This window comes from Poecilia reticulata, linkage group LG8 (genome assembly GCF_000633615.1).
Source record: "Poecilia reticulata strain Guanapo linkage group LG8, Guppy_female_1.0+MT, whole genome shotgun sequence".
Lineage (NCBI taxonomy): Eukaryota > Metazoa > Chordata > Actinopteri > Cyprinodontiformes > Poeciliidae > Poecilia > Poecilia reticulata.
Window position 1 is genome coordinate 18,007,208 of NC_024338.1, and position 19,081 is coordinate 18,026,288.

A 19,081-nucleotide genomic window follows, 5' to 3' on the forward strand; every position below is an offset into this window, starting at 1 on the left:
AACTGCAATGATGTGAAACATTGCCTCTCTGTGCATGCAGGACGTTTACATGCAGGAGATGCGATCGAGGATCTGCTGAGGATGCACAATATTTTCCCACATCTGCAAGGGGAAAGAAAATGTTTGTGCACCAGATTTAAAAAAAAATAAAATCTTAACGCAGATTTACCGTTGTGGCAATCTGATAATCCCACCCACATTCGTTTGCATGCCTGTCAAAGGATGTGCTGCACAGAGCGTCTCGTTGTTCTGTTAAAACACCAAGCGGTGCATAAAATCACCCTGAATCACACGGAGATTCCCCCGACATGCAGACTGAGGCAGGATCAGCATGAATGAACATGAACACGGATTCATGGGAGGAAATGTGAGACGCAGCAGGAGTTTCTGCTCAGGATGTTTCTCACTTCAACGGCTTCATTCCTGCACAATGTTCTGACATGATCTCCACCTCTGCACTGTAAAAACACAAAACCTTTTGTATTTTTGTCTAGTTTCTACTGCAACTATTTTATAGGACCAAACTGACTCACAAGTAACTTTTCAGCAAGATGTAAGAGCTTTTAATCATTTCTTAATATTGGTAGAAAAAGACTTGCAAAAATCAATAAATTAATTGATTACAAAGCTCAATAATTTCCATTTGCATGATTTATCATCTTCCTCTTTTTTTTTTTTCTACCTGAATCTGGGTGATAAAAGTCTTCAGTCTGATCCTTTGGTTTTACTGGAGGATCATTTTGTTTAGAGACTTTTTAAATCATTTTATTGGTCGTTTTATTTATTTATTTATTCATTTTGAATATTTAAAATATCTTCCAGTTAAATTTAAAGGTTATTGACCTTTGAGGATGTGTTCTTGCATTATTACACCATTATTACCATCATACTACTTGAAAATTGTCTTAAAACAACAATATTTATTGTATATTGCAATAACTTCTGGGATGATTTATAATCCAGCAGTATTTGTTATTGTAGTTATAAGTGAAATAATCCGCTATTGGAACAAGACATTTTAACTTATAATATTGGAAAAAGTGTCTTGTTCCACTGGTAGATTATTTCTCTTGTCACCAGTACTTTTTAACTCAATATTAATAAATTATTTTCTTAAAACAAGCTCTTATATTGCTGAAAAGTGACCTGTAAGTTAGTTTTGAGTTATTTTGTGTGTACTAATATGTTTGCACTACAACTAGACCAAAAGCACTTGGTGGGGTTTTGTATTTTTGCAGTGTATAGATGCCTTTGTCTCTGCTGAAGGTGCACATAATTACACACTAGTGCAGGTTTTGCAGGACTTGTAGGTGTTTCAGACGTGACTGGGAGTTGAGTTGAGTTTTTGCAGAATAACGACAATGCAGGGACATCACCCACGCCAACACCTGCTTTTCAGGCTCTGCATGTGAGGAGGGTAATGACAGAGGAGCTCTTCTTCAAACTGCAGAGCATCCAGCTCAATTTACAGCAGTGAAACTGTGAACTTCCCGCCTCGCGCTGATGTGGAGACACCATTAGGAGATGGAGAGCTGATGTCGGCGTGGAGTGGAGATAAAGGAGAGTTCAAAAACTCTTTCCACTCACTAATGTCAAGCAGTCGTTACACTCCAGGCCGAGTTGCATACCAACTCAAATTGCTTTACATTTGGCCTCAAGAGAGCCTGGCTTCCTTATGATCTAAAGTCTCTACATTTGTTACATTTTCAGCTGCTGTGGTTCTCTTTCACACTGCACTGTAACCAATGCCTTTGAAAAAACCTGTTCCCCTCCTCGCCTGTGGGGGCGCTGCACCAATAATCATTGAAGGAAACGACACAGAAACCTCTGAAGGAGACACTGAGCGCAACTTCCTTTATAAAATGTTAACAAACGGGGAGTAGCGTCAGATTTTAGGTGTTGTAGGATTTCTCTTTTGTCTTTGATGAAAAACCAGAAGTCATTCTCCCGCTAGCGCTAGACACTCGAGTTTGTTTTGGTTGTATTTACCCAGAATGCCCTGCGCTGCAGTCCACTTTCTGCTTTTGGTTTGATTGATGTTCACACAGGCATTCAGATCGCGCCAAAGTTCACTTCAACCGAACCGAGAACAAGGTTTGTAGGTGGACCAGATTTCGCTTTTTTGGTCCGCATCAGAGTTTAATTACGTGTTCAATCAAAATCAGGAAGTGGACTACGGCACAAGGCATTCTGGGTAATAAAAACTAAATAAATATGAATCTAATACTAGTGGGATAAATGTGTCCTGAAATCCTCCAACCACTGAAATCTGACACCACTCCATTTTTGTTTTCATTTTGTGAAGGAAATCGCGTTTTGTGTCTTCTTCAGTGGTTTTTGTGTTGTTTCCTTCAGTGGCTCTTGGTGCGGTGCCCCCATAGGCGAGGAGGGGTACAGGTTGCTCAAAGGATTTGGTTCGTTTGACTCAATGCCGTGTGAAAGAGAAACACAGCAGCTGAAAAATTAACAAATGTTACAGTTTTGGTTCCCAACTGAACTGAGTGTCCTGGACGATCAGGTGTGAAGACATGTTGAAAGTAAGTTTTTGAAGATGGGCTGGAGTGAAGCATGTGGGTTGTGTTGGGAGTGCAGTGCAACCAGTTCCATCCTACTTACCTTTTCTAGATGTGCCGTCCTTACTCAACACATCGCTTACAGGTCTGCAGGTGTAACAAATTACTTCCAAACTGGAACCATTCCCTGTTGGTGGTTAAATTGGTGCTCTGCATTTTTCAGGAAGGGCAGCAACTCTGTTTGGAACAATGGGCTCCCACCTATTTGTAGGTCAGTATTCTCAGATTAACAGTGGTTCATAATGTCTAAGTCCAACTAGGAGGTTAGCAATCGGCAGTGTGAAGTTTGAAATCCTCTTCAAAATTAAACTAAATAGCAAAAATGTTGCAGATTTATCCTGTAAATCTTACAAGAGAGAAGAACTACCTAAGGAATAGAGATACATTGACTTTGGCCTATTAAAGGATTTTTTTGTGAAACAAACTCCAAATTATACATGGAAAGTTTATCTAGAGATTATCTAAAATGCTGAAATGAAATTGCAACTTGGAAGCCAATCAAGGACCGCCATTCTTTTTCCTGGCTGCTGATTGGCTGAACTGCCAAGAACGGAAATAAGGACGACTGTAGATCTGAGCTTCTGTGGTCGTGCTAAGACGGTTTCCATTGTGTATATTATTGCATACTAATGTATATTTAGTGTTTGTTTCTTTTAAAAAACAAACTATTAAAATAGCCATTTCTAAATATTTTAAAGGGAGTCTCAAGTATCCTCACATATTCACTGTTTGGTTGTGATCCCTAAATCCTCTGATAACCTGCGTTCAGCTGTATTTTTATAAAATAATTTTCATTTTTCTGGCTTTCTGATTGTCTTTTTAGAAAGTTTCCTGTTCTTTGGCTGTTCTGCCTGACTGTTTACAGAGAAGTCAGGGGGAAAAAAACACAATTTGTTCCCATTTTTTTAGCCGAATCTATAAAAAATACCAAAGATGTGAACAGAAAATGGATTTTTATCACCAGCAAAGTAATTCTCAGTGAGATGTATAGTGAAAGTTAAACTGAATGATGGTAACTTTTTGTCTGTTTCTTAACGATGTGACTTTCCCAGACTATTTATCTGCTTTGGCACAAATCAGCAAAAATGCAGCCAAAGTTTGAAGAAAAACTTTGAGAGACTTTCAAAATGCCTGGAGAGACATTAAACAAAACCACTTTAAACGACTGGAATAAAATCTGGGAGTTTGAAATAAAACTAAAGTATCTGGCTAAAGCGAGAAGGAGCGGTTCAGTTCAAACCTAAACGTGAATTATTGAGTTTGAAAGGAGGCGTCTTGAGTGGTGGCATCAAAGGTTTATCAAAGTGACAGTTTTATAGTGATGCATTGTGGGTATGCATCAAGCTAATTGGGCTTTGTGCAAATTCTCCAATGTGAAAGAAGACGTGATATTTGAGCCGATATACTCCGTAGTTCAGGTACATGAACGTCTGACATGCAGCGATTTGCAAATGTCATGCAACACCAACACGCATCAGCCACAACATGACGACCGACGTGTCTTCTGCTCATAAATGAGAAGCGGGAAAAATGAGCAAGTTTCTGGATTTCAACTTAAGCTTCATTAGATTAACGCGGGTCAAACTGTGATGGCGGCTTGGCGCTTCAGCTAACTTTGCAAACCTTTAGCTCACCTTGCTTCCCCTAAATTCATTTTAATGGATAAATTCAAAATTGTTTGTGCAGCAGTTCAGTTTCCTCCCCTCACGTTCTCTTGCTTTCATTTTTTTCCCACAATAACTTTATCCCAAACATGAAACATACATATAAGTGGCGTAACAGAGTTTTAGCTTTATGTCTGGGTGAGTCGTCTTTATTTATTGTCTTCTTAAAGTTTTACAGTCCTAATTTCTGCTTTCACTCCTTGGGAGATAATTTAGCCCGGGGAAGTCGAGCTGATCTGGTTCAACAAACCAATTTAGCTGCAGCTGACTGCCATGTCATCTTTGCTTCAAGCGTTATTTGGCAAACAGACAGCGCCAAAGTCCAGCAAACAGCCCACGCTCGGTGCCAGTGGTTGGAATTGACATTCAAGTCCCATTAATATCATCTGGGTCAGCGAAGTTTAGCCCGGAATGAGAGGACTCTGCAGCAAATCAGCGTTTCCAGCCGTGCAGATCCCTCCATGGGGATCAGGGGCCCACAATCTCTGCAGAACACGCTCTCAGTTCTGGTGAGCACGACTCCAAGAGGGCCTGAGAGCTCGCAGAAGGATTTACAGACGTGATTATTCTATTAAATTAATTAAAGAAGGGCAGGTTTGTACGGAGAATGAACTGTTTCTTTCGGATTGGTCGTCCATCTGCTCGGTTGCTTTAGTGTTGAAACGTTGCCAGAGTTCGACTTTCTCTAAGGTTTATTATTTCCAGCCTCCCTCTTGGTTTATTTGCTCAACTGCATGGGAGTTTAGCTCGGCTTTCTTCCTGCAGCACAGCTCGGGGGTGATGCAGTTCATACCTCCAGATTTAGGCCTCTCCATCTCTCACTCCTTTCAGCCGTTTTTCCTCTCTCTCTCACTTCTTCTCCGGCTCTTACTGGTGGTAAGCCTCTGAACTGGGACAGACAGACCTCCCCTGCGCTTTGTCCTACTTCAGCCTTGTCCTCTCTCTCTTGTTTCTTCTGATTTCCTTCCCCTCTGTCACTCACCTGCAGCCACCTGTCTTTGAGCGACAGGAACCGTTAATCATTTCATCGTCTGTGGGTTCTTCGTCACAGCTGAGCGACGGTTCTGTCTGGCATTAATGGGCTGTTGGAGTGTTTTGCAGACACAGGTGATACCATTACTTCCGGTAGAGAGGAAAAAGTGGTTGAGATTGAAGCCTGTCAGCCTTGAAGCGCGATGGTTCTGAGATTTTTGGGACAAAACTCTTGGTGTCAGCGAGGAATGAAATCACACATTGGTTTGGTGTCTCTTCTGAGACATTTGTCCAGTTGGCGCTTCCAAATTGATGGTTAATACTTGGTTATCTGAGATAAGAAGGTGTCGAAGTCGGTGTCAGAAAGGATAGAAAGTGAAATAAGAGAAAATGGGAAACTTTTATTGCAGCAGCATAATTTAATCCCCTGATCTCCATTAAAACGGCACTAAAGCTTTTGTAAAGGGCAGCTTTTTGTGCCCAGTTTTTAAATCATCTCTTATGTTCCTCTTATGTTTTTTCAACTAATCTCTCTTGTTTTCTACAGAGTTGAGATTACCTTGAAAGTTGATTTTCTCTCTTCTGAACCATTTCTTTGTTGATTGGTGATGCTTTGGGTCCTTTAAACCTCTTGGTGACTCATTTTTAGGTGACAGGATATGGAAAAGTTCAAGGGATTTGAATACTTTTGCTGTATGTTTAATTAAGTGTTGACATTTTTGGAAGTTGATTTGTAATATTGATCCATTCAGATGAATTATGGCTGATCTTGACTCACATTTTGTTAATGTAAATTTATTTATGCAGCACATAAAAACCAAGAGACGTTGGCCAAAGTGCTGTAGTTTAATAAAGTGAAGTACTTTTGTATTAGTTTACCATTAAACGTGTGTAGGGAACAGATCTATCATTATTTCCTCAGTGCAACACCTATCAGCTCTTTCTCTCTCTCTCTCTTTGGCTATAACCATGCCAACGAGGAGTCGCAGCATTTTATGTGGTTATAAAACTTTCAGCACCAGCGGTTTGCTTCAAGCCAACATTTGATCAGCACAAAGACTGTTCGGAGTGTGATTCTGTGTCTTCAGGCACTGGAACATACTCAGTAATAACACCCCAGTAACACTCTTACTTGTTCTCCAAACCAAATCCCACTTATCCCATTAAAACCGTCCACTGATGGTAATTGCAGGGAGTGGAGTGCAGAGAGGGAAGGTGGTGGAGCTTTGGCCAGACTCCTCCATGCATCATGGATTCTCTCTCTCAGTTTATTAGGGCTAAATGTGCCACAAAGAGGTGCATGAGGGGATTTTTCCACCGCGTCGTCATCATAGTGGGGTTGCTATTTTTAGACGCAGCTGCAGCGGTGGAGCGGCACCGACCCAGGGCGGCCATGATGGGAGGGGGCGCCACCTGGTTGTATTTGAGGCAGCAGGAAGGTCTAATGGTGCATTCAGGTGTTATCTATCCAACACCAACTTAAAAATACATGTTAACCTTTAACACTTTTAGTGAATGAATTTGTAGTTTTGAGTCCCTGCATGTTTCTGTAAGTCAATTCATCCATGAATTTAACTAGGCTCTCCATTTCTGTCTCACTTTAATGAACACTAATTAGTTTCAAAGGCAGAGCAGGTATTGACTCTTTGCACTTGATCACCATGACGGACATGAGAAGTGAGGGATGTAGGAACCGAATGGAGAAACTGTGATTGTTTTCCCAAGTTGTTTTGCCAGGACATGTTTTTCTACTAGAGCTAATTTGTCTGTGGAAGTTGCACACCTAGTTCTGCCTCGTAGACGGTGGTATTTTCAACAGTTGGACATAGAAACCAACTCACCTTCTCCCACCTGATGTGTTGACTTTGCCTGAATTCACGCCACATAATTTACACCACAGCGTTTTCCTTTACAGCAGAGCAGTAAAAGTCTAGATGCTAACCAGTGTTTTTCCTACATGCTGGGCTACATGATGGTGGAGCGTTTTCTCCATGGTAACCAATGATTAGACACGTACCTTCTCTGTAATGCAATACTTAAGTGCATCTTACGAATCTTTCTTACTTGTACAGTAAACGAACATTAATCTTCTTACCTTGTAAAAACTGTTCGCTGCTAATCTGCGGATTCACTGAGGACTGCCTGTCCTTACGACTGACGTCTTCATTCCTCATCAAGTTTTACCATAGAATGAGTTTGGTTTGCATCCTTTCCTGTTTGTGCAGCATCCAATACAATTTTTACAATTAAATCAGCTAAATAAATTGTTATTAGGCTGCCAGCTGCCTGTTTTTCTTGAAAGATTTACAGGAGTTAATTTGTGCTTAGGTTATATTCCCTCATGGCAGTGGAGCGCACTCTGAAGACGGTGACAGAGAAAAGTCAAAATGACGCCTTCAGACCAATCTGGGTTTCTCCTGAGGGAGTTCCCGTCCTTACCTGTGGGTGCGCTGCACCAAGAACTACTAAAGGAAACGACACAAAAACCTCTGAAGAAGACATGAGCACAACTTCCTTCTTCACAAAATGTAGACAGAAATGGAGTGGCTTTAGATTTTAAGTGCTTGTAGGATTTGTCTTTTGTCTTTGCTGAAAGACCACGAACCATTTCTCCCACTAGCTGGACTCACGTTTGTTTTGGTTGTGTTTACCCAGAATGCCCTGCACTATAGTCCACTTCCTGGTTTTGGAGCTGTCTCCGGTCCGCTTGGCATTCGAACCCTGCATATAGTCCACACCAGTGTTTAATTACACATTCACATCTCCCCAAGTGAACCAGACTTTCGACAAACAAACTACAGCTGGATGAAAGGAGACTAAACATGGCTGGTGTTAACACATCCTCTGTTTCCTGCTTTTGGCTGACAGGTGGGGCTCTTAGCGTTCAACTGGCATAATATCAACTGCAAGGTTGAGAATTGATGTGCTTGGCATGAAGAGAGGGTCTTCCCTGTACTCCAGGTGATTATTTGAGCTCCTGCTGCCTTTCTTTCATCTCTGAACTAGTCTGCTTATTCTCCCCTGACTCTCAACAAGGTGTTTTGTCGTACATCTGCAGCTCAACACTTTCTCTTTTTCTGAGGAAATGTGAGAGCCACTTCTCACCACGTCTGGATCCCCAAATGCACTGATCTGTTATTGGCTGATTCATTATTTATTGTAGCAAGTAATTGAACTGGTGTACCCAATAACGGTCTGGATGAAGGATACCAAACGACGCTCAGAGAGAAGTAGAATGGATAAACACTAGAGGTTCAAATATATTTATTTTTTTATAGCCATTTACTATCCAAACATTGAATGTAGCCCCTCGTTATTCTTGTTCTATCCAACAACAGCAGCAGCTTCATGTCCTCTTATTGCTAAATGGCTAATATGATTGAGTTTCAGTTATAATTTCAGTTGTACGTCTAGTCGGACGCTCGTGTTTAGTGCAGTGAGAGCTTCTGTCGATGACGCTGTCACTCTGAGTGACACGGTGTTTTGTGTAGATTTCACCTGGTGTCAGGTTTGCTTGCGGTGATTGAAAGGTGTTTGAGCTGCTTCGTTTGGTTTCTGTCACAGTGGAACAGCTGTGTTCACGTTCACAGGCTCTGGCCTGTTCACTCTTCATTTTCCAGTCCAGTGATCAGCTTTGACACCACAAAAACTAATCGTTGCTCCTCTTATGACCTCTTTTAACAGCTTTCTTATCTCAGTTTGTTTCTGCCTAATTTAAATTTAAGTAACCTTATTTTATTAAATTTTTTCTTGATATTTAATCACAGAAGTTGCCTGGACTGTGTGTCTATTATTTCCCTTTCAGGACAATGAGGACTAAAGTATTGAAAAGTAATTTTTTACCAAGAAAATGAGAGAGTAAGCACTTTTAATACATACCTATTTCAATTAGTATTAGCAGTATTATGGGAAGCATTGTTGTTAAAAAGGTTAATTTCTTTTTACTTATTAATATAAATATAGTTCTATTTTCTTTTCACTTTGTATTTTCTTAAACATATTTTTTGTTTTGGATTAATTTTTATCAGAAACTGTAAAATGCATTACTGGAAAAGTAAACATATTGGCCTAAATATGTTGTTGTTTTCCCATTACTCTAAAAGCTGCTGCTTAGGACACCTAAAAACTCATTTACTTCAAAAACGGCATTTGTTGGCTACGGAGATCGCCATTGTTTCCACCTGCGCCCCGCAGAACTCATAACACGGGTAGGCTATTTTTATGGACATAAAACATCTGAATTGAGGTAAACTGCCGTGATGTTTTCATGTGGCATCATATACAAGATATTTGTTAAAACAAACAAACGCAATTTGCTTGTTTTCTACTGTTTAGTGTATTAGCAGGAGCTAGCGTCATTAGCAGGAGCTAACACGAAATCAGGAAGCTAATAAATAGATGTTTAAAGTGACAGTACAACATTTGTAAATTTTTGTGACAACAATATAATATATTTGAGAAAATATTTTGACTGTGACGCTGCTGGTCAAATGGAGAGCGCTGAACGTTACTTATTGTGTAAAAATAATTGTTCTGGCAAGCGGAGCTATCGTAGTAGCGTAGAAACGTAATCTACCCAGAATGCATTGCAGCGTAAACAACATGGCGACGTCCGTGTGGCAATATTTTATTTAAGTTTATAAAAACTAAGGAGCCTACAATATTTTTACAGTATTCATTTTACACCTGAAATAAATGTTAAATCTATTGTTTCAACTAATCGTGGATCCCATCATTAAATATGTTTTAAATTAATAATTTGTTCTATTGGTTTATCATTATGCATTTAGTTTTTCTGCTTTTCAGTGACAAATAGCAGAAACGCCTCCACTGATTAAACTGTTATGTTTTAAAAATAAGATATTTAAATGTTTTGTTTATTTACATTCTGCATACCTCCTCCAGCAAATTAAACATTTAGCGATGAGTTTTTCATGTTCATATTGTGCTAAAGTCTTGACCCATTTCCTCAGTTTTTCTTTAATTTTTTGTGTCGCTTTCTTATAGTTTCTTAATTTCTTCGTACTGTTTCCTTGGAAGCAGAGTACGAAGAAGCTGGAAAGCTTTGCACCGTTCTGCATGATGTCGGTGTGCACCAGCAGTAGGCAGCAGTGGGTGTTTGAAAGTGCATGGGAGATGATGAGTCGGCAGTGTTCAGGGCCAGAGAAAAAGGTTTGGGGTGTCGTTCTGCATTCATAATGGAAACACAGCTGGCTGTATTTATAGCCACAGCAGCATGAATGGGAGGTGATGCATCCTGCATCCTGGCAGCTCGACTGGACTCGACTGTCCGATCAACTTTAACCCACATCCTGGAAATAATGACAAAAATTACTGAGGTCACAAGGCCTTCTGCTGATGTTTAGACTCTATAGGAGGAGGGCTGGTGGAGAGAGGAGCACATTGATGCAGCTTGTGGGAGCTGCTTGAAGTCGTATCGATTGGCCTACATTGCAGACATGTGATAGATTTCTCTCATTGCTTAGAGTTTTAGTTCTCATTCTCTGCACTGAAGTCTTTTAACTGCTCATTTGTCACCGATATGCCTTTCTCTGGGCACTCTGGCCACTTAGTTTGCAGAAAACAGAAAAAGGTTTAAAAATCTGTTCTTGTTTTGCTTTCTAGTTAAAATCCTCTATAGCTTAACTGTCAAATCAAAATGTGTAGCCTTATTTATGATATTTCTAAAAGGCTTATATACTGTAAAATGCAAAAAAAAAAAAAAAAATTACAATCATTCAATGTTCCATCTTTACATTCCCTGAAATTATAGCATTTCCCAACTGTTACCTTTATTTTGGTTAATAAGATTATCGAAATAGAAAAAAACTCAATTGGGGCTCAACTCTATGGGGCTTATTAGATGTTATGGAAGAGAAAGAGTAACGGCGTATTAGGATCAATGTAGATAGAAAAAATTAATTTTTTGGCAGAAACTTACAGCTTTTTTTCTATCTAAGGCACACCTGAAATGCTGTCACACCTGAAATGCTGTCACAGAAACAGCTGTTTCTGTTAAATTTAAAGTCTTGACGCCCTTTGAGAAAAGCTCCTGATTGAGACCACAATGGGGTCAGACCTCCTTCACTTCTTAAGACAAGACTTACTCTCTCTGTGACAGCTCTGCCTGACCTTTGCCCTCATTCTGGGATCCTATAAAGTGAGTATGGATCCGTCTCCTACTGTTGTGATTCACCGGCTCTATAAACCGTCTCCTGAGCTCGGCTTTAATCAGCTCCCTGAAGGTGGGATCACAACCTGCTGAATTCTGACGAGGCTTTAAAGCGACCGAGGTGAAGTAAAATCCATGTAAAGTTGGCTTTCAATGAGGCTGTAAAACAAAAAACAATTACCTCATACCACAGTGTATTAAGGCCACTGTAGATGGGAAAAAAGAGGACATTTCTGCCAAATAATACTCAGAAATGTTGAGATTATTTTCAGAAATTCCATAGAAAAACCAAGGAAATTTCTGAGCTCTAAAAGTCAAAACTTTTCTAGAAAAAACTCATTTAGATTAAGCTAAAAAATTAAGAAAAAAACGTGAATATTTCTGAACTTCAAAAGTCAACATTTGATTCTTGAAACCCCATTCCCAACTTTTTTTTATGGAAAATCTTTGAGATCAATATCAAAATTCCTGAGTCTTTTTCTTGCAAATTTTTGACTTTTGGAGCTCAGAAATTTTCTTGCTTTTTCCAGAAAATTTCTGAGAATAATCACAAAATTTTCTTGTCTTTTTCTAGCAAATTTTCAGCTTTTCAAGCAAAGAAAGATTTTGTTTTTTTTATTCTTGAGATACTCAGAATTTCATTTTTTTCTAGCAATATTTAGATTTTTCAAAATCCGAAATTTCATTGTTTTTCTAGAAAATATCTCAGATTCATCTAAAATGTTGAGTTTTTTCCAGCAAATTTTTGACATTTAAAACTCAGAAATTTGAAAGTTTTTTTTCCTAGAAAATTTCTGTAATTATCTCAAAATTACAGAGATGTTTTGCCATAAATTTTCTCCTCTTTTGCATCCACAGTGCCCCTAACACGGCGTTGTATATTTGGTGTTGAGCCTCTTGTTTGCTGCCCGGAGCGGTGGAGCAGCATCCACTCTCAATATTTCACAGCCCGTCATATGTTCAGCCGGTCTCCACCCTGCAGCGTCTCCCATTGTGGTTCATTTATTCATAAACCTCGCCGCGTGCTGCCAACTGTTTGCCCCAGCTTGGCCTTGATGCAGCCTCGCCTGGTTCTGCCACTTCAGCCGCTCCGCCGGTCGAGACCGACGGGTCTGAGTGTGATTCAGGATGTTTCTCTGCGAGCGGAGCAGCAGAGCGGGTTCTGTGTCGGCCCGCAGAGATTCGATGATGAATAAAGCTAATTAATTAGCAGACTATTTGAATGTGTTCTCTGTTCGCTGCTGCTCCCCAGATGATTGATTTTCCTTCTCTTCTGTTCTGTAGAGAAAAGACGAGCTTTAGCAAACACTGCAAAGACACAAAATCCTACCAAGTTTTTATGGTCTAGTTTCCAGTGCAAATATCTTGGTTCACTCGAATAAGACAAAACTAACTTACAAGTAACTTTACAACAAAATATAGAAGCTTGTTTTAAATAAATAATTCCTTAATATTGATGTAAAAGTACTAGTTCCACTAGCAGATTATTTCACTTATTTTACTATCAGCATTGGTAAAACATTGGCGGGGGTTGCTAGGCATTGCGTCGTTACCTAGCAACCCCAGCCAAGCCCAGGCCGTCACCTAGCAACCGAGTTCTAGTTCCACTGGCAGATTCTTTCACTTGTAACAAGACATTTTTCTCATGTTATAAGTAAAATAATCTGCCAGAGGAACTAATACTTTTAATCAATATTAAGAAATTATTGACATAAAATAAGCTTCTATCAGCATTGGTACTGTAAAGTTACTTTTAAGGCCGTTTTGTCTTATTTCCAGTACAGTAAGATATTTGCACCAGAGACTAGACCAAGAATACTTAGTAAGATTTTGTGTTTTTTGCAATGTATATTTTTCTAATACGCCAAGAATAAACGTGGGCTCAAATTGAATTTTATTTTGGGGGGGCACAACCACAGCATCTGAAAATTAACTTTTTTCAGTCCATCCCTATTTACTCCATTTTAATCCAATTTTAGTTAATTTGTCTAGACCAGTGTTTCTCAACCTTTTTTGGCCCAGCGCCCCCCTAGCCTTCATCCTGGTCCCTCCTCACCGCCCCCCAATAAAGAATTTGTAGGCTACTTTGCACTGACTATTATTTTATTATTAATATAACTATCACTATTGTAGATGTTTTGATTTTTATACTTGTTTCTGTATTTATCATCAAAAATAATTTCCCAGAGAACAAAAAAGTCATGGGAATAGAAATTATTTTTACAGACGTCTACAAAAAATGCAACAAACATTCAAGTTAAACTTGGTAGGCCTAACAGCAGCCAGTCAGAGTGGAAACAATATTCTTGTTCTTTGTCATTTTCCAGTTGTTAAATATTCTACAAAATGAGCAGATAAAAGATGTTCAACATGCCAGTTTAAACTTTGAACTATTTGCAAACGACTGAGCTCTGCAACATTAAAACATGGATAGAACTGTAACTACATTAATCATAGCTCTTCTTCTCTTCAGCGTTTGTCAGTTTCTGGTGGTGCAGCTCTGTGCTGCCTTCAGGAGAATGGGACATCAGAGTATCATCCATAMAACTTCACCCACATGGCATTTATTGTGCAAACCAGAGCTTTCAGTGGAAAAACAAAAGTTCCTTTTAATGACGTACAAATATGAGACAGAAACATGGATTATATCTTTACATAGACCTGTCTATTGATTATAGATTAATAGTTTTACTGGACAGAAATTACAAAGAACAAATCTGGTTCTTAATCAAAWCCTAATGAGTCAAATTGAAAGTGTCATGGAGTCATCAGCCTCATGACATTAACACTGACATGAAAAATAATATTGAAGAAATAAATATATCAAATCTAATTAAAAACATAAAGAAGTGATCAGTTCTTTACTGTTATGTCTGTAAGATATTTATTCTCAGTACTAGATGTGGTCTCAACAAACCAATGGCACTTCAACAATATTATTTTACCTTTTATCTGGAAATAGTGTCTGTTTGTTCTTGTCATACCGTCCTCTGTATTAATTATTGCTTGAAAGGTCTTGCCATACCAGTTTATTCCTCTGTATTTACTTTAGTTTATTAGTTTATTCTTGCATTTTGTTCTTCATTCATTTCCATTTAGTTTTCTTTGATTAGTATTATCCTCTCTTGGTTTATTGCTATGTCCACTTTAGTTTCTTTCCTGTTGCTACATTTATTTTATCATTTATTGACCATCAGTAATCTTCACTCATCACCTGCTGCGCTGCCTAATCGTCATGTTTCACATCATGTGTTGATTTTTCACTGTTCAGCATCGGATTCTCTGTTTTTCTGCCATAGTTCACATCTAGTTCATCTCTCTGTTTTATGTCCCGCTTCTGCTGTTTCAGAGTTTTGCGCAATGTGCGTGTCGTTTTTTAACCCCTTAAGGTGCAGGGCGGTCGGGAAACGTATCGATGGTGAAAAGGCAGACTGACATAAACCTTTTAATACAACGGAAACAATTTCAGTATCCTGATTATTGAAATTTAAAAGTGCTGTGTTGTTCTATCACCCTGTTTCATACTGGACCACTTGCAGCACCATGTTAACGCTATAAAATGAACGCTCTCTATCGTGGTATCACCCATGGAGGGATTTCTTCATTTAAATGGGTTCATTTTTCAGAGGGATTCAAAGTGAGGGTATCATGATTTTAGTAATTACATGTTTATCAGAGCGATTTTCTGTTGTTCTTCCATGGTAGCGGGCAGCTTTCAAATGGAAATAAAACACTTTTTAATATAAGTTGCTGCTTAACATGATCACAGAACTGGCAAAAATACCAGACAAAGTGAATCTCAGCAACGTCATCAGCCGGTGTAACACTGTTCTATCCAAGCTACTAGCAGGAGCGGAGCTGCGCCAATAAGCTACAAACATTGAATAGAAGAAGAGCTGCCATCTATATCGTTGCAGCCAAGCAGGACTTAATGTTACACAATACAGTTTTACCAAGTTGCTCAAAGTCTAAACTGGCATTGTTGTGCATTTAAGGTGTAAAGTTTACCTTCGACCAAACCCCCCCCCAGAGAAATCCCAGCGCCCCCTTTTGTAAAAATGTCCGCCAGCGCCCTCTGCCGTCCTCTGAACGCCTCCTGGGGGGCGGTACCGCCCACGTTGAGAATCGCTAGTCTAGACAGTCCGGTTTGTTTGGGGAGGTGTGAACGCACAATTGAACTCTGATCCGCTTACAAACATGGAAAAATGACCTGTCAGTTTTATTTTATCTCAACCGCACAAACACAAAGTATTTTTGATCTACTTACTAGTGCATATATCTGATATCACATGGAAAAATGTTTAGACTAAAAGTACTTGGTACAATTTAGTTTTTTTTTACAGTGTTGCATTTGCTTTAGGTAATAGCCTGAAATTAAGGCTGCATTTCCTTTAAAATCTTCATTTGAATTCTTGCAGCTTTATCTGGGATTTTGTGTCCAAAAATACAAAAGGAAATGTTTCCGCTTTGATGACATGTAGCTACCAGAAAAGCTGTTAGCATTGCAGCTGTGTTCTGTGTTCAAACCTATTTTCTTTTGGAGCATCACATTGGTGTAACCGTTTCAAACTGCGCTCCCCCACTGCCCTTCATTCCAGTTTAATAGCTGATTACGTAAGAACATGTGTGGATCAGGTGGTTTTGTGGTCCTTCGCTCGGCTCCCTCAGGTCCTGCTGATGTGCGGGTCTGCTGACCGCTGGGTCGGATTTCATCCGGAGAAGTTTCGGTTTTTAATCTGCGTGTGTTGACTCTTTCCTGAGGGACAGCTGTTGAGCCTCAGAGTCTTTGTTTGCATTAGCAGAGAGAGCGATGGGACGATTTGTGTCCATTTGTGAGTCGATGTCAAACAAGGAGGGAAGGGAAATCGGCCGTTCCAGTTTCGTGGCACAAAACTGGGGCGGTGTGTTCTTTGGAAGTTTCCCAGTGAAATTTCCTGGGGACCGAGACACTGAAAATATCCGTCTATATACACGCTATGTCCTACATAAAGGAGAGGGTGAAGCAGAGAGACGGAGCATACGGAGATCCGCGTGTGTTTGGGAGAGATGAAAAGATGAGCATGGAGGAAGGTTGAATGTCGCCGTGCTGGTTGCTTTTTTTTTTTTTTTTTTTTAAATCTGTTGATGGCATCACACAGACTTCACACTGACTGAAGATCAGTGGAACCGGGTCAAGACTCTGGAAGGAAACCAGGAAAGTTATCGCTCACTTCTGTCTCACGAAAAGTAAAAGAGAAGGCATGAATGCTGCCCCATAACCCTGTTTCTGATAAATTTGCTTTCTAGATGTTTAGTTGTCACCCCAGGTTGACCAGAGGGGCACAGATTTGATATTAATATCTGTATCGGTCCCGATATTGAAAAAAACTCTAGATCGGGTTCCCGATCCGTAAGTGCAGATCTATTCAGTCTAATTCTATTATTTGTTATAGATTCCACATTATATTTATAATTCCTAAGTGAACTTTCTGAATCATTTGAAAGAAGGTTTATTTCCAAATATTTGACATTTTTTTCATCAGTTTCTTTATTATTTATTTTAAATCGTAGTTATAAGCCAGTTACAATAAGCAAGAAATAAATTAATCACATGATACATTAAAATGAGATTTATAATTACCATGTGGACAACGTGGCGGCTTATCGTTGAAAAGCCGCCATTTTGAGAAACGTTGCAAACATTTGACACCAGAACAAAGTACTTAGTTTGCACTTCCTGCCACTTTTGCCTGTTTTCCTGGTCAAATGTGAATAATATCTGTTGAAAATCAATTTCAGAGACTTGATAATTCAGTTTTATTATTGTTGTTTTAGTTGTTTTTTAATTCATTTTGGATATTTAAACTGTTTTTCCGTTCCAGCGTTAAATGTTTCTTTAAAAATTAAATGTTGTTGATCTGAAAAGTTGGACTCGCATTAAAAAGCCATTATTACTTTAACAATTGAAAAGGGTCTCAAAATATTATCGATTATTGCAATAATTTCTGGGACAATCTAACATCCAGCAAAATGTGTTATACACTTATTACACTGACTAGACAAATTAAAGTTTTGGTGTTTTATCAGATACATTTGTAATTTCAGATGTTTATGTATGCGTTTTTAAAAAAAGGAGAAACGTTGAGAGTTCAAATCAGCTCTTTTTCGTTGTATCGAATTGTTATCTGCCGATGGTAAACCTGCCGATATTAAACCTCAGGTATCCGAGTTGGAAGTGAAAAAAGTGGATTGATGCATTGAGAAATGATTCCTTGTTGGACGTTTGGACTCTGTTGAAGTTTCAAACTTTACCCAGTCACTGACATTTAACCATTTCCTTCCTGCTCTATTTCGCTTGATTCTTATCGCACTTTGTTGATCTGTCTGGGTTTCCTCCCATTGAAGTGGATTACTGTGGTAAAATTTCAACCGTTCTAATCAGCTAACAGAAGGAGAAACATTGATTTTTTTTTTGTGATTTTTTTTTTTGCATGTGCTGCATGTGATTTTTTTCTTTAAAGTAAAAAGTATTATTGATAATATTAGAGAAGATTCATCTCCCTAAAATCTTTAGAGTTTATTCATTCAATTAAAATAATTAAAAAAATTGGAAAACAAACTCTGATCCGGTTAAAGCAAACCAAATGTGTCAGGTTTGAGGATAATTTTATCCTCCCAACTTTGTGGAAACAGTTTTAAGATGGCTACTTTTTGTTCTGACAGAACAAAGTAAAGTCCATAAAACCCTGACTGTTCAAGATGTATATGGAAACCCATCAGCTGTAAAAACCTCAACCCAACAGTGCGCCATTGGGATGAATTAAAGCAGAGAGGGAAAACAAACCCTTCCCGTCCAACAATAGTGTCTGACCTCACAAATGAACTTCTGGGAAAATGGTCAAACGTTTGTATAAAAACACTAATAAACGAAGAGTTGACATTTGCTTGTTTCTCATTGAGAAACCACCTTCGGCCTTCACAAAGTGTCTGAAGGTCACAATAACTTGATGTGAGCATCAGTGGTTGATTTTGGCAGCTGAAGAAAAAAAACCTGCCACTTTAATCTTTCTGGCTGTCAGTTTAGTCAACATGCTGAAATAAACAGGACGTGGAAAGCTCTGGTAGTAACACGCTTGTCAAAATAAAATAAAAAAACATGAACAGGAAAGCAGTGAAAGGAACCAATTAGATCTTGCATGGCAGGAAGCCTGAAGTAGAAAAAGGTGCTTCAGCTGAAGTAGAAAAAGGTGCTTCAGCTGAAATAAGAAACCAGTTTGAAGTCATAAATCCTTTGACTTTAAATTATTATTACAAGTACTGGAATTAAATAGCTAATAAATATTTTTTTTGCATTTACTATTTCAAACAAACTCCTAATCAGACCAGGAAATATAAACTTTCCTCTTGACTTTCTAGAAAAGTTCTAACAACATAAGAAGTTGTAGTCTTAGCTAATGTTAGCTAATGTTACTTAGTAGCATTAGCTCAGATGGTTGCCATGACGCCCCCAGTGAGCGGCAGTTTGTTGCAACAGCTCTGCTCATTCTGAGCTTTTTTCTTATTTTACTGTTTTTATTCCTTATTTCTTGATTTAATCACTAGAAATATGAATCTGACACCAATAGTTACTGTCACCCTGTTAGTTTTGGTGATTGTTTTGTGGTTTTTACTTTTGTTTTGCCTGTGTTTGGAAATACACATCTACATTTTTTGTGTATATA

General features: G+C 38.8%; 1 protein-coding gene across 1 annotated transcript in view; it reads left to right on the forward strand.

Moving 5' to 3' along the window:
* Positions 1-19,081, forward strand: part of shank1 (SH3 and multiple ankyrin repeat domains 1) — an 85,181-nt gene that overhangs the window by 651 nt on the left and 65,449 nt on the right. The gene's annotated exons all lie outside the window — the stretch shown is intronic.